Genomic DNA, 15,885 nt, shown 5'->3' on the forward strand with positions numbered 1-15,885 from the left:
TTTACTGATTTATTCTAAGTTGAAGCTCTGATACACAGACTGATGGTTGTCCCCCATATTAATTCTCCCTTCTTTGTAAGTTATAGATCCCTCTTCTTATCACTATGCCTATGACAGCCTAGTACAAAGATTAGATTTCCTCGCATCCCCTCTGAATGTGACTAAATTATGACCAGTGCATCTTAAGATGAATTATTCTGTATGAGTCTTTGGAAAAGACCCTGATCCTGGGAAAGATTGAGGGCAGAGGAGAAGAGGATGACAGAGGATGAAGTGGGTGGATGGCATCACCGATTCAATGGACATGAACTTGGGTAAACTCTGGGAGATGGTGAGGGACAAGGAAGCCTGGTGTGCTGCAGCCTGTGGGGTTGTGAAAAGTTAAGCACGAACTGTCAACTAAACAACAACATTCAGTATGGTCTCTGGAATGTGTTCTTAAAGAAAAATTATGTGCTTTTCTTCTCTTCTCTAATTATTTGGATGGCTGGATGTTGCATGATGGATGGATCTCTAAGAACATCTCTGATCATGTAATATGATACAGACAGATAATATATTAATAGAATGAGTCTAGAGTTTTGACAGCTTTATGAAATTACTATATGCTCACTTTCTGAATTACTTCCAGTAAGAAATAAATTTTATATCTTTAAACCATGTGTATTTTGTATTTTTTGTCTGTTGTGACTGAATCCAATATTAACTCAAGCACCCTCCCTTTAAGGATGGTAGCAGACGACTTCTACAGTTGAATATTCAGATGAAACAGGAAATGTAAAGTCCTGTACTTGCTTGCTAAGCTACTCCAGTGTGTCAGTCTCATTTAGGGTCTTTCAATTTCTCCTGAATCCTCAGTCCCTCTTGACTTTACTTTCCACCCTCTCCTTTGTGGTTACCATGGTTAATAATTTTAAGTATTATCTTACTAATGAGTAAAAATCCCTGGCCTCATTGCAAAAATATCACATGTAGTTGGAAAAAACCTCCAAATATGGATAAATCTAATTACCTATCTCTCATACTGGCAGTTAAACATGCTATAGAAATCCACACATATGAGCAGATGGTTCCTCTTTACATGTATGATTTACCTATCACAACTTGGACACCAGCACTATCAAGTAATCCTCTCATTCATTAAAAAATCTACCTTTGTTCAACTTCCAAATCTACTTCCACCTTATACTCAATACATGACTGTGTTCCCACTTTGAAAAATATTAATAATAATAATCAATTAGAAGACAATTATCTCATCTTTGCAATAATAAATATAACCAACCTAAATCTCCACCTCTCCATTTCTCCTCTCTCACTGTGTTATTAACAGAAGTATTTCCCTTTCTTCACGGGAACACCAACTCATCTTTATCTCCATTCATTCTGTACTGTGCTCTCTGGACTTCGATCCTTCAGTTAGTTGTTCCTCTCAGACTTTCCACAAGCTTTTTCCCACGAACCTTATGTTTTTCAAAATCTTGTCCACCTTAAAAATCAAAACAACACAATTTTCTACCAACACTAGATCCTCCTCTATACTCTTCTATCTTTCATAAACTCCTCAAAAACTGTGTTTGTATTTCTGTGATTCCCATTTCCTTCAGAATATACTCTAGGTTATGGGTAAAACTGTATCTCCCTCACCACCTCTCCTAAATTCACGTATTGATTAGCCCTTACCTCCAGTACCTCTGACTGTGACTTTGTTTGGAAATAGATTCACTGCAGGTGTCTTTAAAGATGGAGTAGAGTGCGTCCCTAATAGAGTAAGACTGTTGACCTTAAAAGGGGAGGGCAAAATTTAGACATCCACATAGGCACAAGGAGAATGCCATGTGAAGTCTGATGTCTGCTTCCACAGCCAAGGAATGTCCAAGATTGCTAACAAAATACCAGCTGCTAAGAGAGAAGCTTGGAACAGATTCCTCCCCAGCACCTTCAGAAAGAGCATAGCCCTGCCACACCTTAGTATCACAGTTCTTACCCCCTGAACTGTGATATAATAAACTTCAGTCATTTAAGGTAATCAATGTGTGATACTTCATTACAGTCTATTAATAGTCCCAGCAAGCCAATGTACTCTTTTTTATTTTGGTTTGTTAAACACAATCTGATCATTTATTCTTAAAAAAAAAATAACCCAAAACCTGTTACAGAAACTCCAGAGAATTTCTGAATTTATATAAACTTCATGAAACAGTTGAAAACCAACATAGAAAAAAAGTTTTAAATTCTACGACTGTAATGAATTTATGTAAAGTACTTAATTCTAGGATAATTATGTCTGTATTTCAGTGTTCATAATTCCACATGCCTTAATACCTATTGTTTCATGTTAAAGTTATCAATATCCTTAACTCCTATTTTACAGATGAGTAAAGTAAGGCTTTGATTATTTATATTGTTATCAGACTTTTAATATTTCCCAAACTCATGCATTTACTAGATGCCAGGCTTTTAATATTTCCCAAAGTCACGCATTTACTAGTCCCAGTGTTTTAACTCAAAAAACCCAAGGAAACTTTTGCTAAACAAACTCACTCTTTTCTTATTTGTCTAGACCAAAGCATCACGATACTTATACTTCATGATGAGGACCAGTTACAAGTTTATGATTAAAGAAGTAAACTCAATGCAGTGTGACCAAGGAGTTTGCCAACATCCACTGGATCAGGGAAAAAGCAAGAGAGTTCTAGAAAAACATCTATTTCTGCTTTATTGACTATACCAAAGCCTTCGACTGTGTGGATCACAATAAACTGTGGAAAGTTCTTCAAGAGATGGGAATACCAGACCACCTAACCAGCCTCTTGAGAAATCTGTATGCAAGTCAGGAAGCAACATTTCGAACTGGACATGGAACAACAGACTGGTTCGAAATAGGAAAAGGAGTACGTCAAGGCTGTATATTGTCACCCTTTTTATTTAACATCTATGCAGAATACATCATGAGAAACGCTGGACTGGAAGAAGCACAAGCTGGAATCAAGATTGCTGGGAGAAATATCAATAACCTCAGATATGCAGATGACACCACCCTTATGGCAGGAAGTGAAGAGGAGCTAAAAAAGCCTCTTGATGAAAGTAAAAGAGGAGAGTGAAAAAGTTGGCTTAAAGCTCAACATTCAGAAAATGAAGATCATGGCATCTGGTCCCATCACTTCATGGGAAATAGATGGGGAAACAGTGGAAACAGTGTCAGACTTTATTTTGGGGGGCCCCAAAATCACTGCAGATGGTGATTGCAGCCATGAAATTAGAAGACGCTTACTCCTTGAAAGGAAAGTTATGACCAACCTAGATAGCATATTCAAAAGTAGAGACATTACTTTGCCAACAAAGGTCTGTCTAGTCAAGGCTATGGTTTTTCCTGTGGTCATGTATGGATGTGAGAGTTGGACTGTGAAGAAGGCTGAGCACTGAAGAATTGATGCTTTTGAACTGTGGTGTTGGAGAAGACTCTTGAGAGTCCCTTGGACTGCAAGGAGATCCAACCAGTCCATTCTGAAGGAGATCAACCCTGGGATTTCTTTGGAAGGAATGATGCTGAAGCTGAAACTCCAGTACTTTGGCCACCTCATGAGAAGAGTTGACTCATTGGAAAAGACTCTGATGCTGGGAGGGATTGGGGGCAGGAGGAGAAGGGGACGACAGAGGATGAGATGGCTGGATGGCATCATGGACTCAATGGATGTGAATCTGCATGAACTCCGGGAGTTGGTGATGGACAGGGAGGCCTGGAGTGCTGCAATTCATGGGGTCGCAAAGAGTTGGACACGACTGAGCGACTGAACTGAACTAATGTATGCTATGGTAAGCTGCTTCTGCTGCTGCTGCTGCTGCTAAGTCGCTTCAGTCGTGTCCGACTCTGTGCGACCCCATAGACAGGCAGCCCACCAGGCTCCCCCGTCCCTAGGATTCTCCAGGAAAGAACACTGGAGTGGGTTGCCATTTCCTTAGTTGTGTCCAACTCTTTGTGCCCCCAGGGACTGAAGCTCACCAGGCTCCTGGGTTCATGGAATTCTCCAGGCAACAATACTACAGTGGATTGCCATGACCTTCTCCAGGGGATATTCCTAACTCAGGGAACAAACCCATGTCTCTTACATCTGTTGAATTTGCAAATGGGTTCTTTACCACTAGCATCACCTGACAAGCCTCAGTTCAGTTCAGTCGCTCAGTCATGTCCAACTCGTTGCAACCCCATGAATCGCAGCACGCCAGGCCTCCCTGTCCATCACCAACTCCCAGAGTTCACTCAGACTCGCGTCCATAGAGTCAGTGATGCCATCCAGCCATCTCATCCTCTGTCATCCCCTTCTTCTCCTGCCCCCAATCCCTCCCAGCATCAGTCTTTTCCAATGAGTCAACTCTTCGCATGAGGTGGCCAAAGTACTAGAGTTTCAGCTTTAGCATCATTTCTTCCAAAGAAATCCCAGGGTTGATCTCCTTCAGAATGGACTAGTTGGATCTCCTTGCAGTCCAAGGGACTCTCAAGAGTCTTCTCCAACACTACAGTTCAAAAGCATCAATTCTCCAGTGCTCAACCTTCTTCACAGTCCAACTCTCACATCCATACATGTGCGACCCAATAGACAGACAGAAAGACCACTAGAAACCACAGGCATAGACCACTGGAAAAATGATAGCCTTGACTAGACGGACCTTAGTCGGCAAAGTAATGTCTCTGTTTTTGAATATGCTATCTAGGTTGGTCATAACTTTCCTTTCAAGGAGTAAGCGTCTTCTAATTTCATGGCTGCAATCACCATCTGCAGTGATTTTGGAGCCCAAAAAATAAAGTCTGACACTGTTTCCACTGTTTCCCCATCTATTTCCCATGAAGTGATGGGGCCAGATGCCATGATCTTCGTTTTCTGAAAGCTTTAAGCCAACTTTTTCACTCTCCTCTTTGACTTTCATCAAGAGGTTTTTTAGTTCCTCTTCACTTCCTGCCATAAGGATGTTGTCATCTGCATATCTGAGGTTATTGATATTTCTCCCGGCAATCTTGATTCCAGCTTGTGTTTCTTCCAGTCCAACATTTCTCATGATGTACTCTGCATAAAGTTAAATAAGCAGGGTGACAATATACAGCCTTGACATACTCCTTTTCCTATTTGGAACCAGTCTGTTGTTCTATCTCCAGTTCTAACTGTTGCTTCTTAGCCTGGATACAGATTTCTCAAGAGGCAGGTCAGGTGGTCTGGTATTCCCATCTCTTTCAGAATTTTCCACAGTTTACTGTGATCCACATAGTCAAAGGCTTTGGCATAGACAATAAAGCAGAAATAGATGTTTTTCTGGAACTCTCTTGCTTTATCCATGATCAGTGGATGTTGGCAATTTGATCTCTGGTTCCTCTGCCTTTTCTAAAACCAGCTTGAACATCAGGGAGTTCACGGTTCACATATTGCTGAAGCCTGTCTTGGAGAATTTTGAGCATTATTTTACTAGCGTGTGAGATGAGTGTAATTGTGTGGTAGTCTGAGCATTCTTTGGCATTGTCTTTCTTTGGGATTGGAATGAAAACTGACCTTTCCAGTCCTGTGGCCACTGCTGAGTTTTCCAAATTTGCTAGCATATTGAGTGCAGCACTTTCATAGCATCATCTTTCAGGATTTGAAGTAGCTCAACTGGAATTCCATCACCTCCACTAGCTTTGTTCATAGTGATGCTTTCTAAGGCCCACTTGACTTCACATTTCAAGATGTCTGGCTCTAGATGAGTGATCACACCATCGTGATTCTCCGAGTCATGAAGATCTTTTTTGTACAGTTCTTCTGTGTATTCTTGCCACCTCTTCTTAATATCTTCTGCTTCTCTTAGGTCCAGACCATTTCTGTCATTTATTGAGCCCATCTTTGCATGAAATATTCCCTTAGTATCTCTAATTTTCTTGAAGAGATCTCTAGTCTTTCCCATTCTGTTCTTTTCCTCTATTTCTTTGCATTGACGCTGAAGAAGGCTTTCTTATCTCTTCTTGCTATTCTTTAGAACTCTGCATTCACATGCTTATATCTTTCCTTTTCTACTTGGCTTTTCACTTCTCTCTTTTGACAGCTATTTGTAAGGCCTCCCCAGACAGCCATTTTGCTTTTTTGCATTTCTTTTCCATGGGGATGGTCTTGATCCCTGTCTCCTGTACGATGTTACGAACCTGCGTCCATAGTTCATCCGGCATTCTATCTATCAGATCTAGACCCTTAAATCTATTTCTCACTTCCACTGTATAATCATAAGGGATTTGATTTAGGTCATACCTGAATGGTCTAGCGGTTTTCCCTACTTTCCTCAATTTCAGTCTGAATTTGGTAATAAAGAGTTCATGATCTGAGCCACAGTCAGCTCCTGGTCTTGTTTTTGTTGACTGTATAAAGCTTCCCCATCTTTGGCTGCAGAAAATATAATAAATCTGATTTCGGTGTTGACTGTCTGGTGATGTCCATGTGTAGAGACTTCTCTTGTGTTGTTGGAAGAAGGTGTTTGCTATGACCAGTGCGTTTTCTTGGCAAAACTCTATTAGTCCTTACCCTGCTTCATTCCGCATTCCAAGGCCAAATTTGCCTGTTACTCCAGGTGTTTTTTGACTTCCTACTTTTGCATTCCAGTCTCCTATAATGAAAAGGACATCTTTTGGGGGTGTTAGTTCTAAAAGGTCTTTCAGTTCTTCATAGAACCGTTCAACTTCAGCTTCTTCTGCATTACTGGTTGGGGCATAGACTTGGATTACTCTGATATTGAATGGTTTGCCTTGGAGACGAACAGAGATCATTCTGTCGTTTTTGAGATTGCATCCAAGTACTCCATTTCAGACTCTTTTGTTGACCATGATGGCTACTCCATTTCCTCTGAGATTCCTGCCCCCAGTAGTAGATATAATGGTCATCTGAGTTAAATTCACCCATTCCAGTCCGTTTTAGTTTGCTGATTCCTAGAATGTCGACATTCACTCTTGCCATCTCCTATTTGACCACTTCCAATTTGCCTTGATTCATGGACCTGACATTCCAGGTTCCTATGCAATATTGCTCTTTACAGCATTGGACCTTGCTTCTATCACCAGTCACATCCACAACTGGGTATTGTTTTTGCTTTGGCTCCATCCCTTCATTCTTTCTGGAGTTACTTCTCCTCTGATCTCCAGTAGCATATTGGGCACCTAATGACCTGGGGAGTTCCTCTTTTGGTCTCCTATCATTTTGCCTTTTTATTCTGTTCATGGGGTTCTCAAGGCAAAAATACTGAAGTGGTTTGCCATTCCCTTCTCCAGTGGACCACATTCTGTCAGACCTCTCCACCATGACCCGCCCATCTTGGGTTGCCCCCAGGGCATGTCTTAGTTTCGTTGAGTTAGACAAGGCTGTGGTCCTAGTGTGATTAGATTGACTAGTTTTCTGTGAGTATGGTTTCAGTGTGTCTTCCCTCTGATGCCCTCTTGCAACACCTACCATCTTACTTGGGTTTCTCTTACCTTGGGCATGGGATATCTCTTTACGGCTGCTCTAGCAAGGCACAGCCACTGCTCCTTATCTTGGATGAGGGGTATCTCCTCCTGCCGCCCTTCCTGACCTTCAACGTGGGATGGCTCCTCTAGGCCCACCTGTGCCCACACAGCCACCACTCCTTGGACGTGGGGTTGCTCCTCCTGGCCACCGCCCCTGGCCTTGGACATGGGGTTGCTCCTCCCGGCTGCAGCCCCTGGCCTCGGGCATGGGGTGGCTTCTCTCGGCTGCCGCCCCTGACAAGCCTACTTTATAGTTAAACTGTGGGTGTTAAAGCTCTTAGTTTAAATGATCACAAGCTATTAATTTTCAAAGTATGATTCCAAGGAACATTAATTCTGTGATAGCCTCTTGCTTAAATAAAGCTCTCAAATCTTTTCTACTGTAAAAATTATAAAATTCTATAGGTTGCTGTATTTTCTAGAAAGTGCTATTCTACATTATTTCAACCCTAAAAGTGAAGCCGTCAAAAGAGATAGAATCTGCCAGCTTGCCCTGCCCTATGGATTTCAGATTTGATAGTCCTCACAATAATCAAACCAACTCCCCTACCCCCTCATAATAAATAAACCATGGAAGCCAATTCTGACTCTATGAACTGTTTCTTTGACTTCGTTTCATTGCTTTTGTTATTTTAATCATACAGAATGATTTGCCTCAGAGAACCCTGGCCCTCTGCCTGACTGTTAAACTAAAATGCCTTTGTTCAGAACCCTGTCCACCTGGAGATGTCAGGAAGGAAGAAAATAACACATCCCCTGCCTGAGGCTTGCCAAAGGGGGCCAAAGAATTGGTCCTAAAAATAGAGGGAAGAACGTGGTGACCCAAGGATGAAAGAGCAGATAAAACCAAGGAGGGTCTTGGAATGCAGGAACTGAAAAACTAGACCCTTATCATCTTTCCCTCCCCATGTTGTAACTATTAACAGATTTCAGGTCGTCCTGAGCAGTATAACCTGTCTCTCCTCCTACCCCATGCAGTGATAAGGTATTTGCCTTACTCTTTCCCCACCCAGTATACATGCCTCATCCAATCATCAAATGACCCACAAGACACCCATCCCATTCCTTGTGCCCTGGGTATAAAAATGGACTAAGGACCCCTGTTCAACGTCAGTTCTCCCTTGAGCTGGCCCACTGTTCTAACAGCATCTCCCACTCTAATAAACTTTATTCTCCTCTAATTCTGCCTCATGTCTGGGAATTCTTTTCCAATCCACACTTGGTCCATGACATTTGTGATGTCCTGTATGGGGACTTGGGGTCTCCTCCCCCACCTCCTCACTTCTCCATTCTCATAGGGACCCTCTGTGAACAGGCAAGTGCTCTGGAAGCAACTGAGGAACTCTGGCCAGGGTTACCCTCTGGTGTTTTCCAAAGGCCCCACTGCTCTCTGCGCCCCAGTAGCTGCCACCCAAATGGGTGAGGGTCTCTCCTTTAGACTCCTTTCTAACTGAGGACTAAACCAACCAATATTGCATGGGCACAGGTCAGGTACTTAAAAGCAACTAGGGTGCCTGCCACACGAAGACTCCCACGTGAAGATAAGGGGGACATGGAACGGATCAAGCCACAAGGGCAGCCACCCCCAGTAAGACAACTACCATGCACTCTGTCAGGCACATAGTGGTTGAAGCAAAACAGAGACTATTGTCCCCTGACCACCATCTCCCCAATAGGATTGTAAGGCGGATTCCTCAGCCTTCTCTCCTGTCACTTTCACTTCTTCTTTTTTCGGTCTGGATCAATTTAAGGAGCCTAGATATCGCCTCTTAGCCATCCCAAGAGCACCTTCCACGTTTCAGGGAATCACCAAACGGTGAGTCACCCAGTTGCTCCTAGGAATGTTTTAGCACACGGTTCTGTCACATGGTGCCTTACTGCATGTTTCTCAGGGGTCACCTCTCACTTCGGACTCGACTCTTGGGACAGTTGGCCGTTTTGTGCCATTAGTCACATGAAGAGATCACTGGGACCAAAGGGACAACTTTCTGTCAGCCGGTGATTCTCAGTACCCCCATTCTATGCCAGGTAGGCTAAGAGTGGGTTCTGGTATGTCCTGGAAGCCTCTCTCTGACTCACTCCTTGGCTATAGTCTCAGAAACTGGAAAATTTTGACCCTGCAAAAGGCATGGCCCAAATACAAACTGGGGGACCCTCCAAAAAACGGCCTCTGAATGGCAGGGTAGCTTTTGCCAAAAACAGAGAAAGGACTCAGAATTTCCTTATGTTCATTCCTTCAAAGCCCTCACTCAGAATCTGGATTTGCGAGATTCATTCCGCATGTGTCTTTCTGTGCCTCCCTATCTCCTGTCCCTCTCTGTTTCTCTCCATCAGATTTCCAGATGACCCCTACTCGACCTTTCATATCCACATGATCTCTAGGAAGGATTCTGAGGTTCCCTTTGGTCCAGGTCTTTCTTCTATTTTCAAAAATCTGAGAGATCAACTTCACCCATTCCAGTCCATTTTAGTTCACTGATTCTTAAATGTTGATGTTCACTCTTGCCATCTCCTGTTTGACCACTTCCAATTTATCTTGATTCATGGAATTAACATTCCAGGTTCCTATGCAGTATTGTTCTTTACAGCATCGGGTTTTACTTCCATCACCTGTCACATCCACAACTGGGCATTGTTTTCACTTTGGCTCTGTCTCTTCATTCTTTCTGGAGTTATTTCTCCACTCTTCTCCAGTAGCATATTGGGCACCTACTGACCTGAGAAGTTCATCTTTCAGTATCATATCTTTTGGCCTTTTCATACTATTCATGGGGTTCTCAAGGCAAGAATACTGAAGTGGTTTGCCATTCCCTTCTCCACTGGACCACGTTTTGTCAGAGCTCTCCACCATGACCCACTCATCTTGGGTGGCTATACATGGCATAGCTCATGGTTTCACTGAGTTAGAAAAGGCTGTGGTCCATGCAATCAGTTTGATTAGTTGGATCCAACATCGGTTGGATCATCAAAAAGGCAAGAGAATACCAGAAAAACATCTACTTCTGCTTTATTGATTATGCCAAAGCCTTTGACTCTGTGGATCACAACAAACTGTGGAAAATTCCTCAAGAGATGGGAATACCAGACAACCTTACCTGCTTCCTGAGGAATCTATATCCAGGTCAAGAAGCAATTGTTAGAACCAGACATGGGACAACAGGTTGGTTCCAACTTGGGAAACAGGTACATCAATGCTGTATATTGTCGCCCTGCTTATTTAACTTACATGCAGAGTACATCAAGCAAAATGCAGGCTGGATGAAGCACAAGCAGGAGTCAAGACTGCCAGGAGAAATAGCAATAACTTTGATATGCAGGTGACACCACCCATATGGCAGAAAGCAAAGAAGAATGAAAGAGCTCTCTTGATGAAAGTGAAAGAGGAGAATGAAAAAGTTGGCTTAAAATTCAACATTCAGAAAATGAAGATCATGGCATCTGGTCCTATCACTTCATGGCAAATGGATGGGGAAACAGTGGAAATAGTGACAGGCTTTATTTTCTTTGGCTCCAAAATCACTGCAGATATTAAGTGCAGCCATGAAATTAAAAGATGCTTGCTCCTTGGAAGGAAAGTTATGACCAACCTAGACAACATATTAAAAAGCAGAGACATTACTTTACCAACAAATGTTCATCTAGTCAAGGCTGTGGTTTTTCCAGTAGGCTTGTATTGATGTGAGAGTTGCACTATAAAGAAAGCTGATTGCTGAAGAACTGATGCTTTTTGAACTGTGGTGTTGGAGAAGACTCTTGTGAGTCCCTTGGACTTCAAGGAGATCCAACCAGTCAATCCTAAAGGAAATCAGTTCTGAATATTCATTCAAAGGACTGACGCTGAAGCTGAAACTCCACTAGTTTGGCCACCTAATTGGAAAAAACTGAGTCATTTGAAAAGACCATGATGCTGGGAAAGATTGAAGGCATGGGGAGAAGTGGACGACAGAGGATGAAATGGTTGGATGGCTTCACCGACTCAATGGACATGAGTTTGAGCAAGCTGTGAGAGTTGGTGATGGACAGGGAAGACTGGCATGCTGCAGTCCATGGGGTCGCAAAGTGTCGGACACAACTGACAGACTGAAATGAAATATGGGATCAAAAACTCTCCTAACATTCTAAAGAATTCCCTTCTAACTACTTCCTGTCTCTCAGGGTGGGGATGGATCAAGCTTCCCCCACTCCAGTGAATCCCCTTAACCCTTCAGATTCTTCTGATGGGACAAAGGTCTCATTTCCCGCTAGAGGGACAATCCAAGACTTTTATCAGCTGATCTGCCCCTGATATCAGATCAATTTGAGCATTATTTGCTCTATAATTCAGGTATAAAACTATGACTACAGAAAGGAAGATGACTTGATGGCCCTGATAGTCTTTAGACTCCAAAGAAAATTGGTTAAAATGAAATTTTTTTTCTTGGAAACTGCAAAACCAGTTCCTTTTTGCATATGCAATTAAAAGCAACTAGCTTGTTAAAAAAAAAAAAAAAAGCCTGCCTAGGAAAAAGCTTAAAGTTAACCCTTTCCATATCCTTGAAATACACTGCCCTCTTTGCCTGAGACCTCAGCCTTGAGCATGTTAGAACTTAAAGCCCAAAAAAACAAGGTCAAAGAAATATTTTAAATCTCAGGCAGAAAACTACAAGATCTCTGTCTGTCTGGATTTATGTATGTCTCAGTGTGTGTCTTTTGTTTTTTTATAATATTGTTGAACTTGTAAATGAGTTCTTATTTAATTGGCCTAAAGAAAAGTAGTGATGTTTTCTAAGGCCCACTTGACTTCACATTTAAGGATGTCTGGCTCTAGGTGAGTGATCACACCTTCTTGACTATCTTGGTCATGAAGATCTTTTTTGTACAGTTCTTCTGTGTATTCTTGCCACCTCTTCTTATAATCTTCTGCTTCTGTTAGGTCCATACCATTTCTGTCCTTTATCGAGCCCATCTTTGCATGAAATGTTCCCTTGATATCTCTAATTTTCTTGAAGAGATCTGTAGTCTTTCCCATTCTGTTGTTTTCCTCTATTTCTTTGCATTGATCACAAGGAATGCCTTCTTATCTCTCTTTGCTATTCTTTGGAACTTTGCATCCAGATGCTTATATCTTTCCTTTTCTCCTCTGCTTTTCGCTTCTTTTCTGGACATGGAACAACAGACTGTTTCCAAATAGGAAAAGGAGTATGTTGAGGCTGTATATTGTCACCCTGCTTATTTAACTTATATGCAGAGTACAGCATGAGAAACGCTGGGCTGGAAGAAGCACAAGCTGGAATCAAGATTGTTGGGAGAAATATCAATAACCTCAGATATGCAGATGACACAACCCTTATGGCAGAAAGTGAAGAGGAACTAATAAAAAGCATCTTGATGAAAGTGAAGGAGGAGAGTGAAAAAGTTGGCTTAAAGCTCAACATTCAGAAAATGAAGATCATGGCATCTGGTCCCATCACTTCATGTCAGATAGATGGGGAAAGAGTGGAAACAGTGTCAGACTTTATTTGGGGGGGGGGCCTCCAAAATCACTGCAGATGGTGACTGCAGACATGAAATTAAAAGACACTTACTCCTTGGAAGGAAAGTTATGACCAACCTAGATAGGATATTCAAAAGCAGAGTCATTACTTTGCCATTTGTTGGCATCTAGCCAAGGCTATGGTTTTTCCAGTAGTCATGTATGGATGTGAGAGTTGGACTGGGAAGAAAGCCGAGTGCCGAAGAATTGATGCTTTTGAACTGTGGTGTTGGAGAAGACTCTTGAGAGTCCCTTGGACTGTAAGGAGATCCAACCAGTCCATTCTAAAGGAGATCAGTCCTGGGTGTTCTTTGGAAAGAATGATGCTAAAGCTGAAACTCCAGTACTTTGGCCACTTCATGCAAAGAGTTGACTCATTGGAAAAGACTCTGACACTGGAAGGGATTGGGGGCAGGAGAAAGGGATGACAGAGGATGAGATGGCTGGATGGCATCACTGACTCGATAGACATGGCTTTGGGTAAAATCCAGGAGATGGTGATGGACAGGGAGGCCTGGTGTGCTTCAATTCATGGGGTCGCAAAGAGTCAGACATGACTGAGCAACTGAACTGAACTGATCTGAAAGAAAAGTAAGCCCTTACAAATCAAACAGTTCTAAACAACAACAACAAAATTAACCTAAATGAATTTCAGATTCACTTGAACTGGGACATATTCAATATTAAATATCTAGTATTAATGTTTGTTTGCTAATGTAATATAGACATGTCTGGTGGTGGTGGTAGTTTAGTCACTCAGTCTTGTCTGACTCTTGCAATCCCATGGATTGTACCCCACCAGCCTCCTCTGTCCATGGGATTCTCCAGGCAAGAATACTAGAGTGGGTTGCCATGTCCTTCTCCAGGGGATCTTCCTGATCCAGGAATCAAAGCCTGGTCTCCTGCACTACAGAGTCTTTACCAACTGAGCTATGAGTGTCTAAGAGTCACTAGTTAATACTAAGCATAATATTTTCATTGTGCCAAGTTTTAAATTAGATAGGTTTATATTATATTATTATGTATTATACATTATATTATAATAGGTTTAAGTTAAATAGGTTTATATATTATATTATTATGTATTATACATTATATTATAATAGGTTTATTATAAGTTAAATATTGCTATATTGTTATATCTGTTACAAGTTTGTCAACAAGGAAAGTACCTCTAGAAAAAAAAAAAAAACTAAAAGATGTAAATTAGATATACGTTTTTAGATAAACTATTAAAAATAATTATACTTTAAAATGTCTGTCTAAAATAGTCTCTCCAGATTTTGGTAACATGAATTACTAACATTGTGCTAAACAAAGTGATGAAAGTTTATTGAATAGCTAGGTCATTTCCAAATAAAATAAGATTCCGAAACATTCACTACTTAACACTAACTTCCTCTTACAAGAAACTAAAGAGATTTTAGAGTATTAATGAACAGCATTTGGTGCTATCCTGAGTTGTTCTCTATAAGAAAGCAAATTTTTTTTTTAGAAATTATCATTTCTAAATTTTATGTTCACCAATCTATAGAATGCTAATATAAACGTCAGGTTTTGGTTGCTTAAGGCAAGTAGGATGTATATTTTGTTAATAAAGAAGGTATGAAGAATGAAACTGCATTTTATGAAGGGAAAAAAAAGTAGTTCTGACATACAAGTGGCTGTTTCGGGATAGGAGAAAAAAGGAATGGGTACAGAAAGTGATAAGGAGGTTTCACGAATAGTGGACTCCCAGAAAAGAGTTTTGCACATAATACAAGTTTTCTTGAGATGTTAAACTGCCTTTGATAATAGATTTTAAGTTCCTTTACCTCTGAAGTGATCTGTTCTATGTTTACCTTGGAAATCTTTTGTTAACTTTGTCTAAGCGAATGACTATGTTTCACAGTGACTTATATGATCCTACCTGACTGTTATAAACCCTTTGGATATTTATTGACAAAACTTCCTAAATAACTTGACTTCTAACTACATTTGGGATGCTTCAGAGGGCCCCTGAGACATCCCAAAGAGAGTTCATTTGACATGTTAGATTACACAGCAAGTATTATTAGAAGAGTGATGAATCTTCTCGGTTATATCATATGGTTGATGTTACTAATATAGATATCCTAGAAATTATGTGAAATTCATGGAAATCCGATATGTCCTGGTAAAATGTTGTCAGTTATAATTCTAGTTAACATATTAAATTGTTACAAATCACAGCAATGACCAAATTACTTTGTCAATTGCAATTTAATCAGATTTTAACCATGCCTTCTATGGTTTCATTCTGACGCTTGTGCAAGAATATTGCTTCTTCAAGATGTATGGAAAAGACCTTTCTAAGGTTAACCAAATTTTTTTTTTCTAAGGTTAAACAAATTTTGCTTGTTTGTTATCTGGGAAGCTGGTACCAGACTGGAATTTAGTCTACTCTCAATGTTAAGAGAACAAAGTTTTCTTAGAATGAAACTTTCAATAACAGATTTTTAATTTCTTTGCCTTTAAGTGATTTATATTTGTTTTTTAAATCTTTTGTTACTTTGGTAAAGTAAATAAGCATTATTTAAGATTATGGTACATGTAGACAAAGCTCATTCTGCTTCTAAAAGAATAACCCCTCATGGTTAGACTTTTGCTATCCTGATGTCCTTAAAACATGGTATAGTCTGCTCCCAAATCAGGGAGTTAAAAATGGGTGAACAACAGCTGTAAATCAGTCAGGGCTATGGGAAATCCAAGACAGCCGCTTGGCTTTTCTGGGCTCCCTGACAAACCTCATTTTTATCTGATGAGTTAAAACTTTCCCTATACAGTTAATGCCCTCACAATGACAAAAAAAATTGTGTTTCACTTAATATTAAGTTCTAATTTT

The sequence above is a fragment of the Oryx dammah genome, unplaced genomic scaffold, assembly GCF_014754425.2.
Source record: "Oryx dammah isolate SB20612 unplaced genomic scaffold, SCBI_Odam_1.1 HiC_scaffold_11, whole genome shotgun sequence".
In the NCBI taxonomy this organism is placed as follows: Eukaryota; Metazoa; Chordata; class Mammalia; order Artiodactyla; family Bovidae; genus Oryx; species Oryx dammah.